Source organism: Eleginops maclovinus, chromosome 23 (genome assembly GCF_036324505.1).
Source record: "Eleginops maclovinus isolate JMC-PN-2008 ecotype Puerto Natales chromosome 23, JC_Emac_rtc_rv5, whole genome shotgun sequence".
Taxonomy (NCBI): Eukaryota; Metazoa; Chordata; class Actinopteri; order Perciformes; family Eleginopidae; genus Eleginops; species Eleginops maclovinus.
This window is the reverse complement of record NC_086371.1, coordinates 16,114,307-16,127,794: the sequence shown is the minus strand read 5'-3', so window position 1 is coordinate 16,127,794 and position 13,488 is coordinate 16,114,307. Positions and strand designations below refer to the sequence as shown.

The 13,488-nt window shown below is 40.2% G+C and overlaps 1 protein-coding gene across 1 annotated transcript in view; it reads right to left on the bottom strand.

Moving 5' to 3' along the window:
• Positions 1-12,719, bottom strand: part of frmpd3 (FERM and PDZ domain containing 3) — a 69,849-nt gene extending 57,130 nt beyond the window's left edge. Inside the window, 1 exon segment of the mRNA XM_063877172.1 lies at positions 12,629-12,719. The gene's annotated coding sequence lies outside the window, so the exon portion shown is untranslated.
• Between the last annotated feature and the right edge of the window lie 769 nt (positions 12,720-13,488).

The window sequence follows — 13,488 nt, the reverse complement described above, 5'->3', positions numbered from 1 at the left end:
CACCTGTCAGGAGATTTTTGTCATATAGCTATAAAACAATGTATCTCACCCAAAACTTTAAAAATACATCTTCAAAAGCCATCATCATCCTGCCCAGTCCTCAATAGAAGAAAAAAAACATAACCCTCCTCTCCTCTTACTTTATGTGAGACCTTATCAGCTGACTCATTTTGGTCATTTACCATTTTGATAACATGGGAGATGTGAGGGAACTGCGATGATTTTTCAGTGGTAAATGTTCCACCAAAGTTGATTGCACATTCACCACACAGTTGGAATAAGCATGATAAAGATCATGCTTTGAGAAATAAAAGAACAAAAGGAATCATCAATGTCTGATAAGCTAATGGTAAGTATTTTTTTACTCACTGACAGATACAAACAATATATTCACTGATGTTGACTGAAACGCAGAATGTGAAAGAGATGACACTCAAGCTGACACAGCACTATAAATGTAAGGAAGCCTTACTATATTTATCAGGCTGCAGCATGTTCAGCTTTTGAAGAAGCTTATAGGTACAAATGCTGGGCCAAAGGCATTTTCACCTTCAGTAGTCTGGATTGAGGGCATATTCATGAATAATTTCCATTCGTAATCCTTTAAACGGATATCTATAGCTACACTGTATGGTATGCTACTGGCATTGACTTTCTTTTTGGCTCCATTCCCTGACAAAATAAATAATGGATCGGATTGTGTTTCCTGAAAAATAAAAGTCCTGCAGATCAGCTGCTGCTGGAACAAACTGCTTTAGCCAAAATTAGACTACAGAGTATCTCTCTGTGTTGCTGCACACTCTGAAAACTGATAACAGTTTACTCATTCAAATCAAGCTTGAGATGCACATATCCCAACAGGCTTTTGCATAAGTATTGTCTTCCTTTCATTAGGAAGTGCATTATGCATGTTCTATATTTCTTTGTGCTGTGTGTTGTCAGCATATTTGTCTGGGAGACGTACACACTAAAATATAATTTACAGAGCCAGTGTTTTCTAGATTCCCAAGAGGAATGACAGGCCATTAGCACAGGATTTGTCTGGATCCAGACTTTTTACCTTAGAAACAAGAGAATTTGCTGTGCAAAGCAAAATGTATTACGTGTTTCTCATCACAAAAAGATACTTCATCATCAACACTGAGATTATAAGCGTCCTTTGCTGCATTCTTGCTGTTTCTTCTGCTCACACTCCCTTTGAATACAGATTTGGAGCTGTGGGTTTGCATCCGCACAATGTTTCACTAACACATCTGTGCTGCAGTCTGTTTTAGAGGAAACTCATGGTGACTTTTAATCATTGCCGCGGCCTCCTTGCAGGCGGTCTAAGTGCCCGTCATTACAGGCCGATCCTTCTCCAGAGAATGTACTGCACTGCTGCTGGAGACAGGGTCGCCCACATTACCTGCAGACCATTTATTAACCAGACACGAGCTTCATCTCAGCAGTGGCCCCCCAGTGCACACCACTACCAGTCAGAGGCCGTTACATTTCGGACAAGATCAATGGTTGTCCTGTTTTTTATATCAACATAAAAGACATCCAGCTAGGCAGTAATCTTCGGCTAATGTCAGGAGGTAGAAGATATCAGAGGACAATGACCCTAATTCCTGCCTGACTTCCTCTGTGTCTCAGTGTGTGTGTCAGTGTGTTTGTGTTGCAAGTCCATTCACTGCGCAGTATGTGAGGCCAATAGCCGCTATACAATTGTGAGATAAGGAAAAAGCAGTTAGAGGATATTTTTTCTGAATGTCTTCACTTATTTGTGGATAATTTATATCCTGAGTCAGGATTCTAAGGGTTAGGGTAAGACTGTGTTTTAACAATAGACATCTTTTAAAAACAACTCTGATTCCAATGTACCTGATGGGGGACAAACCCACAGTCCTCTCTGTCCTGAAAAAAAAACATTTTAAAGTTTAGAGCAATTGTTTATTTATGGCCAAGAAAGGCATCTCTGAATGCCAGCAGGAATTGAAGTAATGATATCTCCAAAGATAACGTCTTCAAAATTCATATGGGCACCTGACCATTGCTGTAAGACTTGACAAACGATGACCTCATCCTTTAACAATGTAGCTGTCTAAATATTGAAAATAGATGTGAGGAAACTGAATTTTGAATACATTTGTCCGTCCTCATAAATATAGAGGAAGGAAAAGGGGCTGCCAGGAGTTTCAATAAAATTCTCTGAAACACTGGGCCTATGTGAAATTAGATTTTGGGGAAGTATGTTCATATGTTGGAGATATTTTAAACTCCTAAAGTATTTCAAATCAAATTCAGTTTTTCCCTGTTAATCGAGTTGTTCCAGATACATAGTTAATCCTTGTGATTCTTTTGGTATAATGCTTCCCTTCCAGGTTCTCATTCAAACACAGACCTACTCATATTTGTTTTGTATTATGGTTCATATTGATTTTCCTATAGTCTACTATTTGATAATCTCTACCAACAAACAGGTACAGTAAGTGAGCGGTGCCTAATCTGTTTACATTAATTTAACTGCATCAAATTGTTTAGTACAGTAGTAGCATAGGTACCTGCTTTGATCAATAATTCAGCCTATCCTGTTACAACTTCCTGATACACAGAACAAGAGAAGTCTTTTCTGCACGCATTAATATTAATATTTTATACATTATTTGTTTATAAACATGACTATACCTTAGATAATCTGGCATGAAAGTGGTGAAGGATTTGAGAGAAGAAAACAAATGAACTCTGGGAGTTTCAGAATAACTCATTCATTCATGCAGAGTGCAATTTACATGAAGTCATGTTTGGCATAATACTACATTAAGTGTGTTTAATTGCATACATTTTCATACTGGGCTGCATCTTTCCCTAAGGGTTGTATAAACGTAGTGGGGGGAGGGGTCGCGGGTATTCACATTCAGTGAAGCTACTTCTCTATTTCCCTAAAAGAGTCTGAACCCATTAAAAATGTAAATGAGGCTTCTCTGGAGAGAATGCATGTACCCCCACACAATCAATCTGTGTGGAAGTCTGCGTATGTGCATGAGGGGATCTGGGAAGAACGTGTCGTACAGTAATAACTCCTCGTGGGCTGCTCTAGCATGAGTGCACACACTCGCACGCTCAACATGTAGTGTGCATGCTAACAACTCTGTGGGCTGAAAGCTACAACCCCCAAAACAGTCTGCAGACGAATATATCCCTGTCTGCGTGGTGCTTTTCAAAACAGTCCAGTTACACAAGACATCACTGTGATTCAAACAGAATGTATTTACGTTCAGCTGAAAGTCTGAGCCTATTGTTGAAGTCTTAGCTCCTGTTTGTACATAGATGTGTGGTGTTGACGGCAGAATCTAGCGTGGCTTTATGAAAGAGAGCATCTGGATCTGCAGGGGGATCCCACCGTCGGTCTTGACTAAGTTAGCAGAATATTAAATCATCACTTTCTCTGCTCTGCACCTAATGTTACTGTATACTATATGAATATACGGCTGATATTTGAAAGCTTGTTGCATTTTCCTTTTATTCAACAGCTGGCAGGGACAACGCCGTGAAACTATATATGCCGTAGTCAAATAGGAACCTTTTCATCCATGATGTATGGTTAAGATTGCTAGGCCCATGGGATACACTATAATATGACTGTACATGCTGTACATTATTTGCTAGTACAACATAATAACAAGATTAAACCCAAATGTTGAAATCACTCCTGTGAAAAAATTCTACTTTGTCTAGCTCTTCCTGTCTTTCTCAGTTTATGTATTTATTTTGTATTTTCAGTTTATGTGAAATACACATTAATGCAGTTCAGTGAGTCTGTGTAAAGCATAATTGTGATTCATGGCACATCGCATGTTTGCTCATCTAAATCTTATACACACAGGTACAAGCATATATGACTTTTAGCATAAACATGTGATTTTTACATCCTAACACAGATGGGCACATGTGGGGCTGAATGTTTCAATTCCATTAGGTAAGTTAATGTAATTTATTGCACTCATAAAATCTGTAAAAAGGTAGATACTATACGTAGAAATGTATGTACTGCCTATTGCCTTTGTGCTGCTATATTATCTTTATGAACATCGTTTTCCCAATGTTCTCATGCTGTGTTAAGACCCAGCCTCAGACCTGACAGTAGAAGCCTTCCCCCCAAAGTAACATTTTGTTAAAACTGTTTGAAGCCAAAGTCAATTTACACACTTTTTCATTTTTAGCAATGATGTTACAAACGCACATGTCTGTAAACACTGACAATATGTCAAAGCATTTCATTCTTCTCACGCCTTTGAAGTCAAACTCCGCATTATAAAGAGAGGTTTTCACTTTGGTTTGCACCGCTTCAGGGAGGGAGCAGCACACACATCAAAGATCATCATATCTCTTCCTAAATCTCCTCAGAATGACAGTAAAAGACGATGGAGATGAATCCCCAGATTTATTTATTCTAACAAATCATATGTAACAGGAGAAATCTCACTCTTTCTCTCTGAAGCTACTTTCCTTTGATACTGAAATGTTCTCTGACAGTAGAAGACGTCATCTTTTAAGGATTGTTCTTGTTGCAGTTATCATTCTTGGGTTTTTGTTTTATTTATTTAAGTTTAGAAATAATATTTTGAGTGTTAGTCATTTTATTATTGTAGATGTTGCAATTTCTTTATTGGCTATATCGCAGTGTGGCACACTTTAGTCAAAACATTTCAGTATGTGATGTTCATCAGTAAGACAAACACAGATGTCAATGTTGATGTTTTTCTTCTACATCCCCCACCTTTTATATCAGGCCTTACTGTATATCATGTCTAATAATGCATCCCATAGTGCTGTTTTTCAGTTTTCTGTACAAAGAACAAACAAGAGTCTGGTTTCTGTATATGATTAACGTTCACTGTCGGGATCAAACTTTGTGGTTTTCAGGGTAAAACTGTTACTTTAGAAAACAAAACGTTCATCTTAAAGTACATATTCTGCAGATCTATTTGCAGTGCACCTGGAGCAGTAATTAATCAAGCGCAGTTTCGCAATATAATGCAAAATCATAACTTCCTTTAAGCTATTTAGGAAATTGATTTTGCTTCTTTATGTCTTTGTTAATATTTCCCCCTGTGGGCAGCCCGCTTGATTACTGAAAGCCTGAGGTTTTGGCTTTGTTTCGTTGTCTTTCTTCTCTTTTTGCTTCTTGACTTTATTGATTGCCATGGATAGTCATTGTGGAAAATGTGCATCTGTGCAGAATAAATGACTCTTATAATTTCAGCAAGAAGAGGCTAACTGTAGGCAGCGTTTAGGAGGTCTTCTACTCTATGTAGTTACCTCCATTTTGTGACACTACAGTTATTACCTCTGCCACAGGGTTGGCTTTTCAGCTTGGTTTTTGTCTGTCAGCAGGATTATACAGAAACACTACTGACCAGATTTGAATGCAACTTAGGGGAATGATGTTATATGGGCTGAGGAAGAACCAATTACATTTTGGAGCAGATCCGAAACACGGCCGGGAATTATCTTTCACTTTCCTTAACAATGTGAGATGGGGGATTTTGCTGCATTACAACGCTGTTGGAATCATGGGAAGAATCACATACAAGCCCCCTCAAGTCATCAAGACTTGCATGTTTACCGTACTTTGAGCAGAAGAACTACAAGACATATTTACATTTCGACTAAAAGCTCATGGAAACATTGAAACAGGGACAATTCTAGACTACTTTTACTGGGGGGGGCCGTGATGGGGCCAATCATTTAAAGAGAGGGGCCCATTTAAAGCAGGAAGAAGGAGAATTTAACATGTTTAGTTTAGTATAAAGACATAGCGCTTGGAAAAACATAAAATGCCATTATCTGTGTTTGATTTAGTAACAAAGTTTGTTTCAATGAGTTTATTACAATTTTATGTATTTATTTTATTTACTTTGGCCCAAGATACACAACATTAAAAGAGGTTTGGGGAAATAAATACATTATTTATTCAGCCAAACTCTGTTTTTATCCTATGTCTTAATATTTGTTTTGGTCACAACTTCTTTTCAGTAACTTAGTTTCAACTTCTTAAATTACATTAATGAAAAATACTAAAAACTATAAAGGTTAAATCAATATAAAGTTACTGTAGATTGAAGTCATGTTGAAATATTAAAATTAGCCTTAGGTCTGCTTGTATCAGGTCTTCATGTAGATAAGTGGTTCAGGTGAGTGTACACACAAAGGGTTGTATTGTTAAATTTGGAAACACTATCTGATGAAACTCCTCTGCCGTTTATATAACTGACTCGGTATCTGCTTGGTCTTTTGAGCACATACAATATCTCTTTCTTATGAAGATTCATCGTTTTGATCAATAAGCCCAGACAGAAAATATTGTTTTATTCAAGACTTTATGAAACTGTATTCAAAGTAATGCATTTAGAGCTGAGCAGTGGGGCGCTGGAGGCTGTGATGTAGAGAAATCTAAAAGAGCTGCACTCTGCTGATGTGGTAGTTCCACTTCACAGAGCTATATCTGGTTTAAGAGCGAAGCAATTCAGTTTCTGACAGCTTGTTAGCGAACGCCCAACATTCGCTGGTGATTATTATTAGTGATTCTGTCCTCAGAGCTGCCACCTATGAGATAATTAAAATATTATCAGAAGTGGCTTTTTAGATCTGGAGCAATGTGCATGACAGGGAAAAGCTATTCATGCAATCATATTCTTTTTCAAACCCACTCTCAAAATACTTGAAATATGCTGTCAAAATCCTCTTTTAAACTTTGACGAGATTGTTTTCCCCTCTGCAGCGGGCCAAAATAAACATCATCCATCATTTTCAAATCTACAATTCTTATGGGCAACTCTTTTCCTTCCCCTGTCTGTTTCTCTGACTTGCATCAGACAGTGGGAATATATTGCTTCCTGTTTTTTATCTTGATCAGGCTCCTTTTTTTCATTTTTGCACTTTATCTGAGGACAGATGGTTCATGTCTCCGCCCAAATTGTACTCGATATGTAATGGACATTGGATAATGGAGAAGCTGTTGGGAGTAACAAAGACCGAAGTGGGAAACATAACAGCTTTTGAAGTTAATCTTAAGGCTCGGATAAGATCTCGCTGTGCTGTGGCTCTTGGGTAAAACATGGGTAGTAAGTACCTTGTGTCTCGGACATCTAATGTTTACATAAACCAAGAAAGACTTTTGAATCAAGTCACTGAATTTTAACGGTTAAAAAGCCGGGATATTATTTGCAATCAAACTAAATTTATGCAGGAATGTACTGAAAACAAAAAAGAAAGCTCTTGAAAAATTGAACCGCCCTATCCATGAATTGCTTCCCCACAGGAATGCGGTTAAGACTGAATTTGCAGAATTTTTACTTTTTAATTGGCCTGTTTCGTTCGATTCACCTCTTTATTATGCTAATTGTGACAATGCCTAAGACACTATTTTCTCAACAAAAACAACTCACTAAAAACTAAAAGGTACTACATTTCTCACTTGATACAAAGGTGATAAACACAAACATAAAGCTAAAATTTAGTTACCATTCAAGTTGATAATATCAATATTTTTGTGCCATGTCCAAAAGCTATTTCAACACTGTTAATATCTCATGTGAACCCGATTTGAATAAGATGACAAAGTGAAAAAAAGCACACCACAGGAGCAGAGACGGAGAGAGGTAGGAGATAGGGCTGGTGCAAGGTGAAGGGGAAGAAAGTAAGAGAAACCCATTAAATTCTTTTAAAATATTAAGTAAATTTGTCCAGCTGTTTTCAAATATGTTTCCTATTCCTTGAAGAAAACCTAGGTAAAAGACCTACTGTGCTGAAAGATTTAGTTCATTCTGGATTTCCACTCGTGTGGACACGAAAGAGACTCCTGATGGCTCTTCAGCTTAGTCTCCCTCACTGATCTCCTCTTTCTCTGCCCACCACTTCTCCCTCTCTAAACAGCTTCCCCCCTCTGGCTATTTTCTTAAACTGTCCTCACTGGCAGAATAGAGTTTTTGTTAAGCCACACAAACCTATAGCACATTTAAAATCCACATATTTCCGTGGTTCACAAATTAAAAGTGCTTAAAAGCAAATCTAGTAGGAGAAGAAAGAGACATGTCTTTGCTTGCTGAACCTGCAGGGAGCACTGCAGTCATCTGTTGTCTACTTGGCTGCTGAAAGACTTCCACACTCAGGTAAACTAGATGAGAGTTATGTAATGCCTTTAAATACTATGGGTATTTTGAAGCAGCCTTTTGAGTGGCATGGTGACAGCAAAAGGCTGTTTGTATGGTGAAAGAACAACAAAAAAAGACATCAATATGATCCCAGCAGTAATGATTGTACTTCATGCGTGTGTGTGTTTGTGTGTAAATCATATATGTGCAAATGTTCACTATTATAATTATGTGTGTTCGAGAGAGAGAATGCAATTTTTTCTCCACAAAAGCTGCACATTTCTGCCAACTGCTGCATGACCCCGGGCATTTTCAACTACAGCTGTTGCTCGACCATGGACATGAAGGCTTGATTTTTGGCCTGAGAGCAGACATTTGGATCCGTTGTTGTTAATGTCAATTCATGTAACCATCTCCGTTCAACCAATAATGGAAGGTGAATTGTGAGCAACGAAACTTAGCGTGTTTACTGCAAGCCTAGGCCTGAGGTTCATTACGTGAATTATAGTACCATTTAGATGAAAATAGAGGATGCATGGCAACCTTAGGAATTACAGTTTGCAACCACGGTGTTGTACAGTGTGGTCAATGTTTCCGTCTTAGAACTTTGAACCTTTCACAGTTTGTTTTTTGTTCTAAATTGGTAATTGTAACATTTGTTTGTCTAAAAACGTCTAATAAGCATTTCTTTTGTACATGGACGGCCAAAGAAAAACACAGGGACGGCCAAAATGCCAACCTCAGTATGCTACAAGCTAATGGGTGAGGTCATGATAAATACGTCCATCTATTATTAAATAGGATGATTACAATTTATGATAATGTCTTCCAAATGTTCATGGCAATCTGTGAGGATTGACCTTCCAACATTATCCCCCCACTTACTAGCTGGTCATAGCACCCGCATATCTCACTATTCATTCTTCAAAGTGTGGTGTTATTTTTGCATCTGCTGCAAGTGTTTTATTTTCCCCAGTTGATAGCGTGGGATCCTGGCCAAGTTAAGTAATGACTTCACACTGCATTGCTCTTCTGCGGCACACTGGCGTGATTTTCAGATATATGCTGGCACAAAAGACCAATTAATATGCATGTTGTTACTCAGATATTTATCGCCCCAATCACACTGCCAGTTTATTTCTGTGGATTTTTTTTTTGTTTCTCATGTGCATCCGAGGCCAGGTCCTCCAGCTTGGCCAGATTGCTCCTTGGATACAGCAGTCGAAACAGCTGGTTGTCAGGGGTGACCACAAGAGCAATCGAGTGAGCAAGTTGGAGAGAAATAGAAATAGAGTTTTGCTCTACAGTTTTCTTAGTGGCAACTCATTCTGCTTATAATGTGCCGCCATCTCTATCAATCTCGATCTAATGACTGTTTCTGTCTATTCTTCAGGCATACAAAAGGTTTCCATGGGAACTAAATGGAATGGTTCACACTGTTTGGTTGTCATAGTTGATGAAAAGGGATCCTCTCTGATTTCAGCATCATTCACAAAAATAGTTTCACACGTCATGTAGGAGTGTTTGATACCTATAGTCATAGTGTCGGATCAGTCAACAGTACAGCATTACAAGAATTACACTAGCAGGCTTTCAGGTTCCCACACCGGTGTGCACCAGTACAGCAAGACATATTAAAGGGGCCCTATTATGCTCCTTTTCAGGTTCATATTTGTATCTTGTGCCTCTACTGTGACATGTTTACAGGCTTTAATGTTCTAAAAGGTATTTATTTTTCTCAAGCTGCCTGTGCTGCAGCACCTTATTTCACCCTCTGTCTGAAACCAGAGCTCTATTTGCTCTGATTGGTTAGCTGGCCAGCTCTGTTGTGATTTGTCAACCACTTAGAGATGTCTCGCCCCTTAAATAGGAAAACTCCTATTTAATGTATTTCAGTACCATCAAAATCATCTAAGAACAAAACCAATACATTAACTAAAAAGTAAATTATTCTAACAAGTATTGTCTGCATAGCAACAGCCTGTAGCTGAATGTACTGCGCTCCATCAGAGGCACAGACGATAATGTTGCAGTCCTGACACATTCCTTCATTATGATGAGCCAGTGATGTTTATCCAGACATGACTCCACTGCTGCATTAAAAAAAAAAAAGAAAGGCTGAAGCACAGCTCTCTACTTGGCAGACTTCATTTATCATGCATAAGAATGTGGTTCCATTTCGCACTGCTGAAAGGAATAAACAACACTTTGTTTGCTCATTGTCGCCCAGATGCAAAAAAGGATCATCAGCAAAGAGGCTTTAGCTACGTCCGACTGTGGTTGCACAATAAGTGCTAATTTACAGAATCAATTAATTGTTTGGTCCTTTAATGAGATTTGTTGATGAAATATGGAGAAAACAAACGTCCTACTTCGACGCCACATCATGTTTTACTTCCTGAGCTTTATACGCTGGGCAGAAATCATTTAGCCAAATGAGTGAAAATAAAGGTGTTCAGATTTAAAAGCACCTACAACAGAGTGCCTCCATGCATATCTCATGCTGGAGTGTGCTCACCAGTCCAGCAACAGAGCTATTCACTCTTAACTTCAGCATAAAGTGTTTGCTAGACTGAAATAATGTGTGTTGTTTCCCCCTCTTTTAAATACCCGCCTATGTAATTGTTTTGATCCGTAGGTTTCACCCAGTGCCAAGTCTGTTTTCATCATGTGCTTTCATGCGCCTCCACAGAGTTGCCAGCCTGTGCCAACCGGCTGTCCTACATGTGCATCAGGCCTTTGATACTGATGGATTCTGTAAGCATGTCTAGGTTTGGTACTCCTCAATGATAGTCATGTTATTCAGGACTAGAGGGTTTGATGTGTGTGCAAAAATTGAATCACAAGTTGCATTAATTTGTTCTACCCCACACCCTTGGCCTGTTCTGCTTCCTATCATGACCAAGCAGAACGTTGACAGAGAAGATAAAATAGGAGCTGTGAAAGTACAATGTACAGGAAGACCGAGGAAATAATTTCCGGGCTGGAATGTGCGTTTGATCATGTTTTATACATTCAGTAAACTCGATCGACCATAAGTGTTGTTTCTGCAAAACTTTTCCAATGATGCCTGCCTGTATATTTACTGCCATAAATAATCCCCAAATCAACCTTGGGCTTATACTGTATCGAATGCCAGCCTAACCAGTGTCTAGAGAGATATTTCAGAATGTTTTTTTAAATCAGCAAGCATCCACTCACTATGGAAAATATTGATCTATTTTTTGGCATATGCTAAATGTACCGCCTCTGGAATTAATCATGGCATTGAGGAGAGAGCTTTCCCCTCGTCTGCCTGCTGGCCTGCAATGCTCTACCTGTCTCAGTCCCTCCATTTGCCTCTGTGCTGCGTTTCTATAACTTGCACATCCACATGATGAGTTTAGAAAACGCCTGGTCATCTAAGTAATGGCTCTCCTTCTGTTGATTCCTCCTGGGTCCACAGCCCTGGCGTCCAGTGATGTATGCTCCATGCAACGGCACTGGACAGCTCATCTCTTTCAGCCACAGGCAACTCTGAATAAGCATATCCACCAAGGGCCAATCTCTGAAATGCACTTTGGGGCTTTTTCTCCCCCTGTCACTGACATTCGAGAAAAAGACAAGCACTATAACCATTTTAGAGTCCTGTAATGAGGCTTGAGAGTATTAGTGCAGGATTGAGGGGAGACATTTCCTGTTGGCAGAGGTTGTATTCTGACCTTTTCCCTTTTCTGCTCAGGCAGCCAAGGGAAATCATACTGCACCAGTAACATTACATCTTCAGTAATATGATTGTTCATTTTCATGTACGTCTACTACGTCCAAGACATGTTTTTCTCAGTGTACAGATATCTCGGTGAGCTCTTAGTACGCAGCAATTCACAGTTTCTTTTCAAACTCCTCAATTTCTTCTACATGAGCACCCTCAGCTACCCTGGCACACAGTGGAATAAAGCTTTTAGACTTTTTACAATATAAAGTATGAGATGAATATATGAATCACAAATGAAGGACTGAGGAAAAGCAGAGCCCAATGGTTACCCCCCCCCCCCCCCCCCCCAAGACAGCAGAAGCCCAGAGGATATGTCACTCGCATAAATCATTTGAAATGCCATGGACTTTTACCCTGTCTGCATCTTTATTTTTCTCTCTCTCTCATGCTACCTCCCTGTGGTACACTCTTCATTCCCACTGACACCCCCCAGACGCCTGATGGATATCGGACCATGTCCTCCAGGAGACATATTCCATTATCATGCTGCCACGGCGCTCATCCTCAGACCCATCTCCCTTCTAATCAATGACCATGCAGCACAGCAGGCACCAACAGACAAGAGCCACACAGCCAAACCTTCGTAAATAATCAAACTAATGGATGAACACAGATGAGAATCAAAGGAGCGAAGTAATCTATATCTCAGACGACACAATCCTGATCCCCTCACATCTGCGCAGATCAATATGAATAGAAAATCCTGCAAAAGAAAAGCCCCAGCTGTGCTCTGTCTTACCTGTGTGTCTCTGTGTTGGTCCTCCGCTCTGTGACTGTGCTTGATGAAGACCCTCGGTCTATACAGCCATGCCCTCCTATATGGGCAAGTATCTGCGGGGCAGATCAGAGGTCTGCCTTGTGTCTGTCAGCATGAAGAAGAGGAGGGATCAAGGAGCAGAGAGTCCTCCTGGCCAGCAGCCCCGTCTAGCGCATCTCCTTGTGTCTCCCGCTCTCCCGGGTCATTCCAGCCAGCCCCTTCAGCAGCCGCAGAGCCACAGAGCGAGCGTTCAGGGGGGGCGGGGGGGAGGTGCTTAGAGGACTGAAGCGGACATGGAGTGGCGAACAGAGCACATCCTCCTCCTCCTACATGTCTGACTGCAGCCAGTGGACATGCTACAGCTGGAACCTCTGTCCACCTCTCGTTTTCTCCCTGTGCATGTGTATGATTGTGTGTGCGTCTCTGTGTGTTTGCGAGTCAGTGCTGGCTCCACTCTGTGTGCAGGGTGAGAAATGAGTCTCTTTCCCTACTGCCGGTGGCTCGGAGATGCTTAGGCAGAGAGGGAGAGAGAGAGAACGGCAGAGGTGTGTGTGTGGGAGCGGGGGAGGCAGAATGGAAAGGGAGCGTTATAGGAAAGGTTGTTTTCCCTTCTGCTCCATCTATCGGTATCAATTTAATCAGGGATGCGTGGCCATGGCTGAATTAATGAGTCATCCATACCTGTGTGCAAAGTGAGCATGTTTCAGAGTTTGCATAGCTGCAAGTGAACTGTATGCAAATGCTTCAGTCATTTGAATGCTAATGAGCATGTATTAGTGATATCTGAGAAGTTAATAGCCTGCAAATGTACACATGCACGGTTTGATGTGCACTGCCAAACA